This window comes from Coregonus clupeaformis, chromosome 26 (genome assembly GCF_020615455.1).
Source record: "Coregonus clupeaformis isolate EN_2021a chromosome 26, ASM2061545v1, whole genome shotgun sequence".
Classification (NCBI taxonomy): domain Eukaryota; kingdom Metazoa; phylum Chordata; class Actinopteri; order Salmoniformes; family Salmonidae; genus Coregonus; species Coregonus clupeaformis.
In genome coordinates, this window is record NC_059217.1 from 22942602 (window position 1) to 22956876 (window position 14275).

At 42.8% G+C, this 14275-nt stretch overlaps 1 long non-coding RNA gene across 3 annotated transcripts in view; it reads left to right on the plus strand.

Moving 5' to 3' along the window:
• LOC121540260 overlaps positions 1 to 13998 on the plus strand; it is a 208506-nt gene extending 194508 nt beyond the window's left edge. For all 3 annotated transcript variants that reach the window (XR_005995470.2, XR_005995471.2, XR_005995469.2), the window contains 2 exons: positions 5716 to 5800; positions 13618 to 13998. This is a non-coding gene — a long non-coding RNA (uncharacterized LOC121540260). The remainder of the gene's footprint in view (positions 1 to 5715; positions 5801 to 13617) is intronic.
• The last annotated feature ends 277 nt before the right edge of the window (positions 13999 to 14275 follow it).

Here is a 14275-nt window from a genome sequence, read left to right on the forward strand (position 1 = left end):
TCTGGGAAATCTGCGTTTAACAAAGTATATCATAATTCAGCATATAGTTTCAATCCTTGTTGGTCTCAAGCTAATAGTACTTTAAACAATTCTGTATATTTCTAAACATGTTTGCAATGGAAAGGAATTGTCGACATTGCAATGAGGATCTTCTTCTTCATCCCTGGCAGTATCACTATTCAAAAGTTTTACCCTACTTGAACCTGTTTATCTACATCTTTGATAAAGTTCCTCTGAGCGACTCCAAGTTGAGTGAACAGTCTGTGCTTCAGAGACACTGCCAAGCCAAAGAACACAACTGGGTCTGGCTGGCATGGGCCATGGGCATGCCCTGAAGGCAGGATATTGTCAGACAGACAGACAGACCACATGGATCCCCAACAGGTCTTCTTTATGATGGGGAAGAATTATGATGGCGATGCCTCGCAGTGGAGCCCTCAGATCAGCCTGTAGTGGGGTTATAGGAGCTAGATGCCTACAGTAACATATAGTCACACAGCAGCCCCCATTCATTACATGGCTATGTGTATTAAACTACTGAAAGAACGTGAGGCAGCTGCAGTATGTAGTCCAACACAAGGCCACTCTTTATTTTCTGCTCCCTACTGTCTGTCTTGGTACAGGCCTGTCTGTCTCTGGTACAGGCCTGTCTGTCTTGGTACATGCCTGTCTGTCTTGGTACAGGCCTGTCTGTCTTGAGGCAACAATAGTTTCCTTTGGACAAGATTAAGAGGGACTTCATGTTCAAATGACAACCCTAAAGTGATTAATTTGTGTATAGCACCATTGCCTGAAAAATATAATTACTCAATCTAGATGCTCCCAGATACACAAAGCATGGTGAGGGTGATAATGATAATATTCAGACGTTTCCCATTACCTCTGAGAAGCTTGCCATGCTTGTTTTTCCTGGTTGGTTGCTTTCTACAATGCCTTGAGAGATTGGCAGGCCCAACTATCACTATTCCAAATTGAGAGTGGCACAAAGAATATGAACTCAGGCATTGGAAGACTGCCATTGGATGGTCTTTAGAACAGCTTAGTGGAAATTACTCAGAGACCGAAGAAAGACTACTGATCAACTCACACATCTGACCACAATCCACTCCATAATTTTAAGATTACTTACAGTATCTACAGTATGTCACTTTTTAGTGTCTTCAACCCTGGTCCCCATTCTATTCTTGTGCACCGGCCTTGGATTTCCCTCATGAACAAACCAGTACAACGCATTACATTTTACATTTACATTTACGTCATTTAGCAGACGCTCTTATCCAGAGCGACTTACAGGAGCAATTAGGGTTAAGTGCCTTGCTCAAGGGCACATCGACAGATTTTTCACCTGTCGGCTCGGGGATTTACCTATCGGCTCAGGGATTAGAACCAGCGACCTTTCGGTTACTGGCACAACGCTCTTAACCACTAAGCTACCTGCTGCCCCATGGAGTTCCTACACCCACCCTACTCTCTTCACGTATATAAAGAAAAACATAGTGTACATTCCTGAACTCTATTCTGGTGATGACGTTTCATAGAGAGACCCTTCCCAGTTCTCAGTCCCTTAATGTCACCAGGCATTGTGCAAGCGTTCCCTCACCCCTACTACTGTCACACACTAGTCTGACGTGCAGAGAGAAAGCCGCATTGGGCCCTTGTGGAATGTGGCATGTCCCTGTGAACTATTTCCTGCTTTGTCATAAGAGTACTGTGCGGTGGAAACACCTCCTCTGTAGCGCAGTGTTGGTCCTCTGCTGCAGCTGGCCTGTGCTCAGGAACAATGACATTATTTAAGTTTAAGGCCCTTAAAAGATGCCTATTTCAAGTCAACAACCCAATGTTTCTGTGTGTCACCAACCACATTAACTGTGAAGCACTTGCCTTCTCCAGTCATTCAGTATGATTGGGCAGCAGGGGCAAAGTGTTTCCAATACGAGGTGATGTACTGTAAAGCACAGTGGAATTTCACCATATCTGAAATGGAAATAATGAATATCTTATTAGGATGGTTAGGATGGTTCAAGTCACAATTTGAATATGAATTATTCTCATTTCAAAACCTTGGTCACAAAGAGTAAGACTCCATTTAGACCCAATCTAAAATGAATGAGAGCATCTTAAGGGACACAGTGGAATTGGGAGGGTTCTGGAGATACTCACGGTTAAACTGTACTTTCATTGGCAAAACCTTGTCTATTTATGTTAGTTAAGGACACTAGCTGGAGACGTGTAACCCTTTATGGAACCTTCAGGTCTACTTTACATTGTCACGACAGCATACTACATTGTTATGACGGTATGAAGATGGCTTTAGGAAGGCAGTTTCCAGAGCAGGATTTGTTACGTTTGCTAATTTCCATTGTTAAATATGTAGGTAGTACAATTGAATACTTTAGTTTCATATTTGCTTTGCTTAACGGTTGTTGAAAACGGTTGGGTGAAGTCCCACTGGGATGCTTGTTTTTATTGACCAAACTCAGGATGGATTAGTCTAGACTCATTACGCTCACACACAGCGCTTTTCTTTTTTCACCTTTATTTAACCAGGTAAGCCAGTTGAGAACAAGTTCTCAGTTACAACTGCGACCTGGCCAAGATAAAGCAAAGCAGTGCGATAAAAACAACAATAACGCAGAGTTACATATGGAATAAACAAAAACGTACAGTCAAAAACACAATAGAACATCTATATACAGTGTGTGCAAATGTAGTAAGTTATGGAGGTAAGGCAATAAATAGGCCATAGTGCAAAATAATTACAATTTAGCATTAACACTGTAGTGATAGATGTGCAGAAGATGATGTGCAAATAGAGATACTGGGGTGCAAATGAGCAAAATAAATAACAATGTAAATAACAATATGGGGATGTGGTAGTTGGGTGGGCTAATTACAGATGGGCTGTGTACAGGTGCAGTGATCGGTAAGCTGCTCTGACAACTGATGGTTAAAGATAGTGAGGGAGATAAGTGTCTCCAGCTTCAGAGATTTTTGCAGTTCGTTCCAGTCATTTGCAGTAGAGAACTGGAAGGAATGGCGGCCAAAGGAGGTGTTGGCTTTGGGGATGACCAGTGAGATATACCTGCTGGAACGCATACTACGGGTGGGTGTTGCTTTGGTGACCAATGAGCTAAGATAAGGCGGGGATTTGCTTAGAAGTGATTTATAGATGACCTGGAGCCAGTGGGTTTGGCGACAAATATGTAGTGAGGGCCAGCCAACGAGAGCGTACAGGTCACAATGGGGGGTAGTATATGGGGCTTTGGTGACAAAACGGATGGCACTGTGATAGACTACATCCAATTTGCTGAGTAGAGTGTTGGAAGCTATTTTGTAAATGACATCGCCGAAGTCAAGGATCGGTAGGATAGTCAGTTTTACGATAGTCAGCTTTGTCCACTTGTCATGTTTAAAGATGCATTTTTCTCTGCTCACACATCCCATTGTCTAGCGATTATTAATTAAATAATACATTTACTTTGGATTGTACTATAGTATTGAAAAAGGACTGACCCTTCAACTCATTTCTAATACTGTAACCTGCAGTCCTCATTGAGCGGTGGGTAGTCTAGCGGTGAAGCGCATTGGGCCAGTAAATGAAAGGTCACTGGTTTAAATCCCCGAGCAGACTAGATGGAAAATCTGTCAATGTGCCCTTGAGCAAGGCACTTAACCCTAATTGCTCCTGTAAGTCGCTCTGGATAAGAGCGTCTGCTAAATGACTAAAATGTCAAATGTATAGGGACAAGTCATAGAGATGAAAACTGTGATGTATCAAACCAAGTGTAGGAATTGTCAATGTTGTTGTGCAGGAATGCAGTGATCTGGGATCTTTCTTGACATCAAAACAAAGTTGTTCTGTGTACCATGATAGTTAGTATGGGAACACATCTGCCTGTCCCAGGGCAGCCATCACTCAGGTCAGAGAGGAGAAGCAGGACTTCTAAGGGGAGAGTGTGGTATAGGAGAGGCAAACTCCATCTGTCGAGAGTTTGTTCCAGCCGTGCGCCTGGCCGCACTGACGGGATTTGAGCCCACATGTTTGGGCCACGGGGTTGGGGTTGCGGGGACAGAGCAGAGGGGGACAGAGGGGGTATAGGGGCACTCTGGCTTCCTCCCACAGCCCCCAGCATGGTGCTACTGGAGGCGTCTGGCTGGAGGAGTGGCCCAGGCTCCAGGCCTTTGTTGCTGGTGGGATGAGAGGATGGAGGAGTGGGGGAATACTGGGACCCTGCAGGGAAGGAAGCACTAATACTCCTCCTCCTCTGCTAACAACAGCAGGGTGGAAAAGTCTATCCTCTGCTGTTATATGATGTACTCAATCTTGCAGTGAGACTGGTTCCTCCTCTCTTACTTTAACAACTTTTGATGCTCTTGTATGGACACAAAACACCTACATTAGTGCTGAGCGATTAACCAAGATTTTTTTGGTGGTTATTAAACAACTAATTGATCGACGTCTGTTCAATTACTTGAATTCAATTTCATTAGTTTCAGGTGTGAGCGCAAAGCGACATTTAAATAAAATCATTCACGAGAGAAGTCAAGTCAAGAACTATGTGGGACGCTGGGCTAAAAGGAGTTGTAGTTTTCACTAAGCAAATATTAAACCTAGTTCAGCGCAGAAATGTGGTAATGAACTACAATGACCATAATCCATTGAGCCTGACAGATACACTTTTACGCCTGCTGCGGGTTAGAAACACACAGACCGCATGAGAGAGGAATGTACACAACACAATGACGAGAGCGATAGAGAGTGACAGTCAATTAAAGTATGCCTTACATACTTTGAAGAACTAGTAAAGTTATTTTGTCAGACAGCTCTGCAGCATACAGTACTTCGGCAGGCTTGCCTATAGAATGACAAAAGACAGTACAGTATGGGGAGCACAGAGATAACATTATATGGCTGCTACTGCCTGAACAGAGATGAGATGATGACTTGAAGGAATACAACATAATGGGGCGGCAGGTAGCTTAGTGGTTAAGAGTGTTGTGCCAGTAACCGAAAGGTCGCTGGTTCTAATCCCCGAGCCGACTAGGTGAAAAATCTGTCGATGTGCCCTTGAGCAAGGCACTTAACCCTAATTGCTCCTGTAAGTCGCTCTGGATAAGAGCGTCTGCTAAATGACGTAAATATAATAATAAAGTCATAAAAGTAAATAATATACATAAATAATTTCCAATTTTTCTATTGATGTCTACCCAATGTGGCCCTGACAGAGACAATGTAGTATTTTCAATGTTTGGGCAATTGAATGTTCACTATTTTGGGCTTTGGAATTTCCATTAAAAAGCTCTAAAAGCAATTGAATGTCATTAATTCATAATTAATTTCATGTTTAAAAAAATATCGAAAACCGTGTTTCTTTTTAATAATTGAACCGAAAACGAATCGCTCAGCACTAACCCACATATCCAAGATTTATTTTAAACATGATAATTTTTTAAGCTTTATAATGTGCAGCCAGGGAGTTTCATCTAAAGTCTGAAATGTAAAAAATTAATAAATAATATATATATTTTTTTTGTCATTTAGCAGACGCTCTTATCCAGAGCGACTTACAGTTAGTGAGTGCATACATTGTTTTTTTTCATACTGGTCCCCCGTTGGAAACGAACCCACAACCTTGGCGTTGCAAACGCCATGCTCTACCAACTGATCTACACGGGGCAATGATTTTCTGATTTTCTCCTGTCTTTCCCCCCTAGTTTTCCCTGCCATGGTTGTGATAATTGGATTTTCTGGACACCTGTATGAGTGCAGTATATCCAGCGGATTATAACCAGGGAGAGGGTGAGTCAACTCTAATTATTGTCACGTCAAGCCATACAAACGGCCAGCCATCCCCCAACCCCCTCTCTCTAGCACGGTAGCCTAGTTACTGCTGTCCCTCACATCCAGCTCATACCAACAGAACTGGTTTACTGTGTCAGAACACCCAAGCTAAGGAGAGGTAGGCTAGAGGAGGCCTTCAAGGGTGGAGTTTCTCTCTGTTTCACCAGAGTTGAAGTTGCCACAGTTTCCTCAGAGAGAGTTGAGAAAAAAATAAAAATGTGTTTCTACAGTCGTGGTCAAAAGTTTTGAGAATGACACAAATATTAATTTTCACAAAGTCTGCTGCCTCAGTTTTTATGATGGCAATTTGCATATACTCCAGAATGTTATGACGAGTGATCAGATGAATTGCAATTAATTGCAAAGTCCCTCTTTGCCATGAAAATGAACGTAATCCCCAAAAAACATTTCCACTGCATTTCAGCCCTGACACAAAAAGACCAGCTGACATCATGTCAGTGATTCTCTCGTTAACACAGGTGAGAGTGTTGACGAGGACAAGGCTGGAGATCACTCTGTCATGCTGATTGAGTTAGAATAACAGACTGGAAGCTTTAAAAGGAGGGTGGTGCTTGAAATCATTGTTCTTCCTCTGTTAACCATGGTTACCTGCAAGAAAACACGTGCCATCATCATTGCTTTGCACAAAAAGGGCTTCACAGGCAAGGAAATTGCTGCTAGTAAGATTGCACCTAAATCAACCATTTATCGGATCATCAAGAACTTCAAGGAGAGAGGTTAATTGTTGTGAAGAAGGCTTCAGGGCGCCCAAGAAAGTCCAACAAGCTCCAGGACCATCTCCTAAAGTTGATTCAGCTGTGGGATCGGGGCACCACCAGTGCAGAGCTTGCTCAGGAATGGCAGCAGGCAGGTGTGAGTGCATCTGCATGCACAGTGAGGCGAAGACTTTTGGAGGATGGCCTGGTGTCAAGAAGGGCAGCGAGGAAGCCACTTCTCTCCAGGAAAAACATCAGGGACAGACTGATATTCTGAAAAAGGTACAGGGATTGGACTGCTGAATGATGAATCCTGATGAATCCCATTTCCGATTGTTTGGGGCATCCGGAAAAAAGCTTGTCCAGAGAAGACAAGGTGAGCGCTACTATCAGTCCTGTGTCATGCCAACAGTAAAGCATCATGAGACCATTCATGTGTGGGGTTGCTTCTCAGCCAAGGGAGTGGCCTCACTCACAATTTTGCCTAAGAACACAGCCATGAATAAAGAATGGTACCAACACATCCTCTGAGAGCAACTTCTCCCAACCATCCAAGAACAGTTTGGTGATGAACAATGCCTTTTCCAGCATGATGGAGCACCTTGCCATAAGGCAAAAGTGATAACTAACTGGCTTGGGGAACAAAACATCAACATTTTGGGTCTATGGCCAGGAAACTCCCCAGACCTTAATCCCATTGAGAACATGTGGTCAATCCCCAAGAGGGGGGTGGACAAACAAAAACCCACAAATTCTGACAAACTCCTAGCATTGATTATGCAAGAATGGGCTGCCATCAGTCAGGATGTGGCCCAGAAGTTAATTGACAGCATGCCAGGGCGGATTGCAGAGGTCTTGAAAAAGAAGGGTCAACACTGCAAATATTGACTCTTGGCATAAACTTAATGTAATTGTCATTAAAAGCCTTTGACACTTATGGAATGCTTGTAATTATACTTCAATATACCATAGTAATATCTGACAAAAATATCTAAAAACACTGAAGCAGCAAACTTTGTGAAGACCAATCCTTGTGTCATTCTCAAAACCTTTGACCACGATTGTACACCACACAAACCATAAACATAAAAAACGAATTCTAGTCTCCTAATGAACAACTCTAAACAATTAACCTCTCTCCTAAACATAGATAAGAAAATGTTTTGCTCTGAAATAAGTAGAGAACACACTGTGTCCTACTTCCGCCCACTCTGTGCTGGGCCAAAGCAGGAGTAGATAGTGAGTGTTTGTAAACAGTGCGTGACAGGGGGGATGTGGGGACAGGAGAGGAGAATGGGAGTGGTGGGGTGTACTCTGCTCACGGTCCCACAGTTAAACCTGAGGAGGGAGCTGTGACTGAGACTGAGTGGGGATGAGGGATGAACAGACAGGACTTGTCCACAGACAGTCAAAGGGAGAGCTGGAGCTCTTTAACCATGGGGAGGGAGGGGAGCAGGACAGGGACGGATGGACTCACAAGGTGTCCAGACGGGCCGGGGCAGGTAATTTATCAAGCCTTGCACTCTTTCCAGGGTAGGCTGCCAGCAGGAACTTCCCATGGCCACCTCTGCTCTGCTCCGAGGGACTGAGAATACGTAATGAGTTGCAGGGCTCCACATTTACCATGGCTGATCAGCTGAGAACAATGAACTATCAGGCACACAATAGTGACTAGAGAGCCTCATGGCGTTGTCGCTGTATTTTTAGAGGGGGGAGAAAATGAGAGAGCGAGAGAAAGAGGAAAATGGAGGGGGGAAAGTGAACAAGACTGAAGTTTTGTAATTCTTTGTTCTATTTGTTTGAGGGGAAAGAAGCAATACTTTGTTTGTATACTTATTGTTACTGTTGTCAATACTTTGGCATCCATGAGGCCATTTATGTCCATAGGCAGCACATGCCATTAGTTTCTGTTAAAGATGTTGGGGATAACACTGATGCTTTGGGTTTAGTGTTGAAGCACTTCAACTGCATCTAATGTCATGATATTTATCATCTTTTTATAGCGTTCTTCAAATGGTAAAAAGCAGTTGCACTATTAGTGATTTCCTCTTGCAATTATAGCCTAGATATTTGCCTACATACAGTGCCTTGCAAAAGTATTCATCCCCCTTGGCGTTTTTCCACTTTTGTTGCATTACAACCTGTAATTTAAATTGATTTTTATTTGGATTTCATGTAATGGACATACACAAAATAGTCTAAATTGGTGAAGTGAAATGAAAAAAATAACTTGTTTCAAAAAATGCTAGAAAATAAATAACGGAAAAGTGGTGCGTGCGTATGTATTCACCCCCTTTGTTATGAAGCCCCTAAATAAGATCTGGTGCAACCAATTACCTTCAGAAGTCACATAATTTGTTAAATAAAGTTAACCTGTGTGCAATCTAAGTGTCAGATGATCTGTCACATGATCTCAGTATATACAGTGGGGAAAGAAAGTATTTAGTCAGCCACCAATTGTGCAAGTTCTCCCACTTAAAAAGATGAGAGAGGCCTGTAATTTTCATCATAGGTACACATCATCTATGACAGACAAATTGAGAAAAAGAAATCCAGAAAATCACATTGTAGGATTTTTAATGAATTTATTTGCAAATTATGGTGGAAAATAAGTATTTGGTCACCTACAAACAAGCAAGATTTCTGGCTCTCACAGACCTGTAACTTCTTCTTTAAGAGGCTCCTCTGTCCTCCACTCGTTACCTGTATTAATGGCACCTGTTTGAACTTGTTATCAGTATAAAAAACACCTGTCCACAACCTCAAACAGTCACACTCCAAACTCTACTATGCCCAAGACCAAAGAGCTGTCAAAGGAAACCAGAAACAAAATTGTAGACCTGCACCAGGCTGGGAAGACTGAATCTGCAATAGGTAAGCAGCTTGGTTTGAAGAAATCAACTGTGGGAGCAATTATTAGGAAATGGAAGACATACAAGACCACTAATAATCTCCCTCGATCTGGGGCTCCACGCAAGATCTCACCCCGTGAGGTCAAAATGATCACAAGAATGGTGAGCAAAAATCCCAGAACCACACGGGGGGGCCTAGTGAATGACCTGCAGAGAGCTGGGACCAAAGTAACAAAGCCTACCATCAGTAACACACTACGCCGCCAGGGACTCAAATCCTGCAGTGCCAGACGTGTCCCCCTGCTTAAGCCAGTACATGTCCAGGCCCGTCTGAAGTTTGCTAGAGTGCATTTGGATGATCCAGAAGAGGATTGGGAGAATGTCATATGGTCAGATGAAACCAAAATATAACTTTTTGGTAAAAACTCAACTCATCGTGTTTGGAGGACAAAGAATGCTGAGTTGCATCCAAACACCATACCTACTGTGAAGCATGGGGGTGGAAACATCATGCTTTGGGGCTGTTTTTCGATCAGGACGACTGATCCGTGTATAGGAAAGAATGAATGGGGCCATGTATCGTGAGATTTTGAGTGAAAACCTCCTTCCATCAGCAAGGGCATTGAAGATGAAACGTGGCTGGGTCTTTCAGCATGACAATGATCCCAAACACACCACCCTGGCAACGAAGGAGTGGCTTCTTAAGAAGCATTTCAAGGTCCTGGAGTGGCCTAGCCAGTCTCCAGATCTCAACCCCATAGAAAATCTTTGGAGGGAGTTGAAAGTCGGTGTTGCCCAGCGACAGCCCCAAAACATCACTGCTCTAGAGATCTGCATGGAGGAATGGGCCAAAATACCAGCAACAGTGTGTGAAAACCTTGTGAAGACTTACAGAAAACGTTTGACCTGTGTCATTGCCAACAAAGGGTATATAACAAAGTGTTGAGAAACTTTTGTTATTGACCAAATACTTATTTTCCACCATAATTTGCAAATAAATCCATTAAAAATCCTACAATGTGATTTTCTCATTTTGTCTGTCATAGTTGACGTGTACCTATGATGAAAATTACAGGCCTCTCTCATCTTTTTAAGTGGGAGAACTTGCACAATTGGTGGATGACTAAATACTTTTTTCCCCCACTGTATACACCTGTTCTGCAACACCACTAAGCAAGGGGCACCACCAAGTAAGCGGCACTATGAAGACCAAGGAGCTCTCCAAACAGGTCAGGGACAAAGTTGTGGAGAAGTACATATCAGGGTTGGGTAAATGTTTTTATCAGAACCTTTGAACATTCCTCGGAGCACCATTAACTCCATTATTAAAAAATTTAAAGAATATGGCACTACAACAAACCTGCCAAGAGAGGACCACCCACCAAAACTCACGGACCAGGCAAGGAGAGTATTAATCAGTGAGGTAACAAAGAGACCAAAGATAACCCTGAAGGAGCTGCAAAGCTCCACAGCGGAGATTGGAGTATCTGTCCATAGGACCACTTTAAGCCGTACACTCCACAGAGCTGGGCTTTACGGAAGAGTGGCCAGAAAAAAGCCATTGCTTAAAGAAAAAAATAAGCAAACACAATTCGTGTTTGCCAAAAGGCATGTGGGAGACTCCCCAAACATATGGAAGAAGGTACTCTGGTCAGATGAGACTAAAATTGAGCTTTTTTGCCATCAAGGAAAATGCTATGTCTGGCGCAAATCCAACACCTCTCATCACCCCGAGAACACCATCCCCACACTGACGCATGGTGATGGCAGCATCATGCTGTGGGGGTGTTTTTTATCAGCAGGGACTGGGAAACTGGTCAGAATTGAAGGAATGATGGATTGCGCTAAATACAGGGAAATTCTTGAGGGAAACCTGTTTCAGTCTTCCAGAGATATGAGACTGGGACGGAGGTTCACCTTCCAGCAGGACAATGACCCTAAGCATACTGCTAAGTGGTTTAACGGGAAACATTTAAATGTCTTGGAATGGCCTAGTCAAAGCCCAGACCTCAATCCAATTGAGAATCTGTGGTATGACTTAAAGAATGCTGTACACCAGCGGAACCCATCCAACTTGAAGGAGCTGGAGCAGTTTTGCCTTGAAGAATGGGCAAAAATCCCAGTGGCTAGATGTGCCGAGCTTATAGAGACATACCCCAAGAGACTTGCAGCTGTAATTGGTGCAAAAGGTGGCTCTACAAATTATTGACTTTGGGGGGTGGGGGGGTGGGGGTGGGTTATGGTTATGCACGCTCAAGTTTTTAGTTTTTTTGGTATTATTTGTTGTTTGTTTCACATTAAAAAATATTTAGCATCTTCAAAGTGGTCGGCATGTTGTGTAAATCAAATGATACAAACCCCCCAAAAATATATTTTAATTCCAGGTTGTAAGGCAACAAAATAGGAAAAATGCCAAGGGGGGGTGAATACTTTCGCAAGCCACTGTAGGCCTGCTGTGTGCAGTGAGACCTAGCTACCTCCCCTTACAGAGGCCTAGTGAATGAGGGTTGCTCTGGCAGCTAGTGACAGTGTCATTTAAAGCCAGCCTACAGCCACCGATTACCATCTACATATTTATGGAGACTATGAGTATTATATGGTACTATTTAAATTAACAACTGAATACTTTGTAATCTCAACTACGCAATTAGTTTGGAATGGCTAAGAGATCAACTTCATTAGCATTTTTTGTACTGAAGGTACCGGCTTGGGGCAAATGTTCGTTCTAGGGTGGAAAGTATATCTCTTTGGACAAGCTATCCTAAATTAGTTTCTGTATCATTTAAAGACTATTTCCTCTCTGCCCTAAACTTGGGCATGATAGAAAAACCTCTGGAATATTTATAGGGGGAAAAATAAATCCACAAAGACAATTTTGCCCTTTGGTTGCATGTTCTGCCTTCCCTTCTTGTGTTTTTCCAATTACTTAATGCTATTTAAATATAGCAGAGCCGACATATGCAGTTCACTGTAGTGGGGAATGAAATAAGTCACGCTTTAATTGTATTGCATCAATTAAAATAGAAGCCCATCACAGTAAGCTAGCTGTAATAAAATGATAAAATTGACAATTATGAAAAAATCAAGGTCCTTAATTTTCTAAACACACTCAAGAGATTGTCTTTAAGCCAGGCAGATTTGACTATATGTTGAACAGTATTCCCCTCAGTGAGGACCGCTGAAGTGCTGTGAATTACAGTTGAACTGTTTGGTATGTTGTACAGTAACATATAGTACTACAAACTGTAGTGCCACTTCATAAAGTACTAATTATCCAATTGTCTGCGGGGCAAGCTTTTATGTTCATTTTATTTAGGCCAACTCATATATTGACTGGGAGAATAAACCATGCAGTAGAATATGTGTGCTGAAGTTAGCCTTTGCAGACAGGCCTGGATTGTAGACACAACCAGGGTCTGTAAATCAGTAATTTCCTCGTCTTTGCAGGAAGGATTTGGCTGGTTGGTGTTTGATGTCCCCGGTCGGCCAGTCGGGCAAAGAGATAACACCTTCTCTCTCTAGGGCTCGAACACACCTATAGCGATTGCCAGCCAGGAGTACTTGCGAACCGAGTGCAAACCGATTTTACATGTAGAATCACTCGAAAATGTTGGCAGTCATAAGTCAACAGCACACTGAACGATCGGTAGATGAACGGGAGATCCACATTCGGTGCGAAAGAGCTTCTCAGATTCCCAATCAGTGTTTGCCTTGGGAGACGGGTGATTACTCACACACCTGGGAGCCCTGGCCTCTTTCTTCCCCCTGGCTCCCCCCACCTCACCCCGCCCTGCCCCATGCCACGCATGATCTTTGGGTGAGGCAGCATGTGGCGTGGTGTGATGTGTGACGATACGCCTTCTGCTGGTGGGCCAAACCCACTGCTTGCTGTCCCTATCAATCAGTCAATCTTTTTTATATAACACATTTCTTACAGAGGGCTTTACACCAAAAATAAAAAAAATAAAAGGGAGGAAAAAAATGGCACATATCATTAAAAGTACATCTGAAAGGCGTTACGGTAACCATAAAGCATAAAGCAGGGAAAAACATGAATTTACACAGGGTAAAATATAAGGACAGGCAATTCATCCCTTTTATCCAGATAAATTAATTATTGTATATTGCTATTACTTGGAAGGTAGCAAGACCTCAACCAGGAAATGGTGTTGTATACCTGTAACATGTATTTTGTATTTCTTTCCAGGTGTCCTTCTGATGCTCTTGATGCACATCCAAGGGTGAGTGGGTAATGGAGATGGAGGTCTTTCTGCTGTAACCCTGGCCTCCAAGATCAGCTTCAAAGACAGGACCTAAGGAGAGATCAGTCACGCAAAACACATCTACACAACACTGCTTCTGCTGCAAACGTGATGGCATGATTTGTCTCTGTGAAGACAAAACAATATACACCTTGTGAAATTCTCAGATCATGGTTCATTTTGAAACTGTTAAAACTGAAACAGTGAAACTTTTTACCAATAGAGGTTACGCTGCTTATGATATGAACTGTATCGTCCATTCATGTATTGGATTTCTTGATGATACATATCTTCAATCTGTGATCATATTAAATCAATGAAATCATGGTGTGCTGTGTCTTTGGTAGAAATACACTGAGTGTACAAAACATTAGGAACACCTTCCTAATATTGAGCTGCACACTTTTGCCCTGAGAACAGCCTCAGTTCATTGGGGCATGGACTCTACAAGGTGTTGAAAGCATTCCACAAGCATGGCCCATGTTGACTCTAATACTTTCCACAGTTCTGTCATGTTCGCTGGATGTCCTTTGGGTGGTGGACCATTCTTGATACACACAGGAAACTGTTGAGTGTTGAAAAACCCAGCAGCGTTGCGGTTCT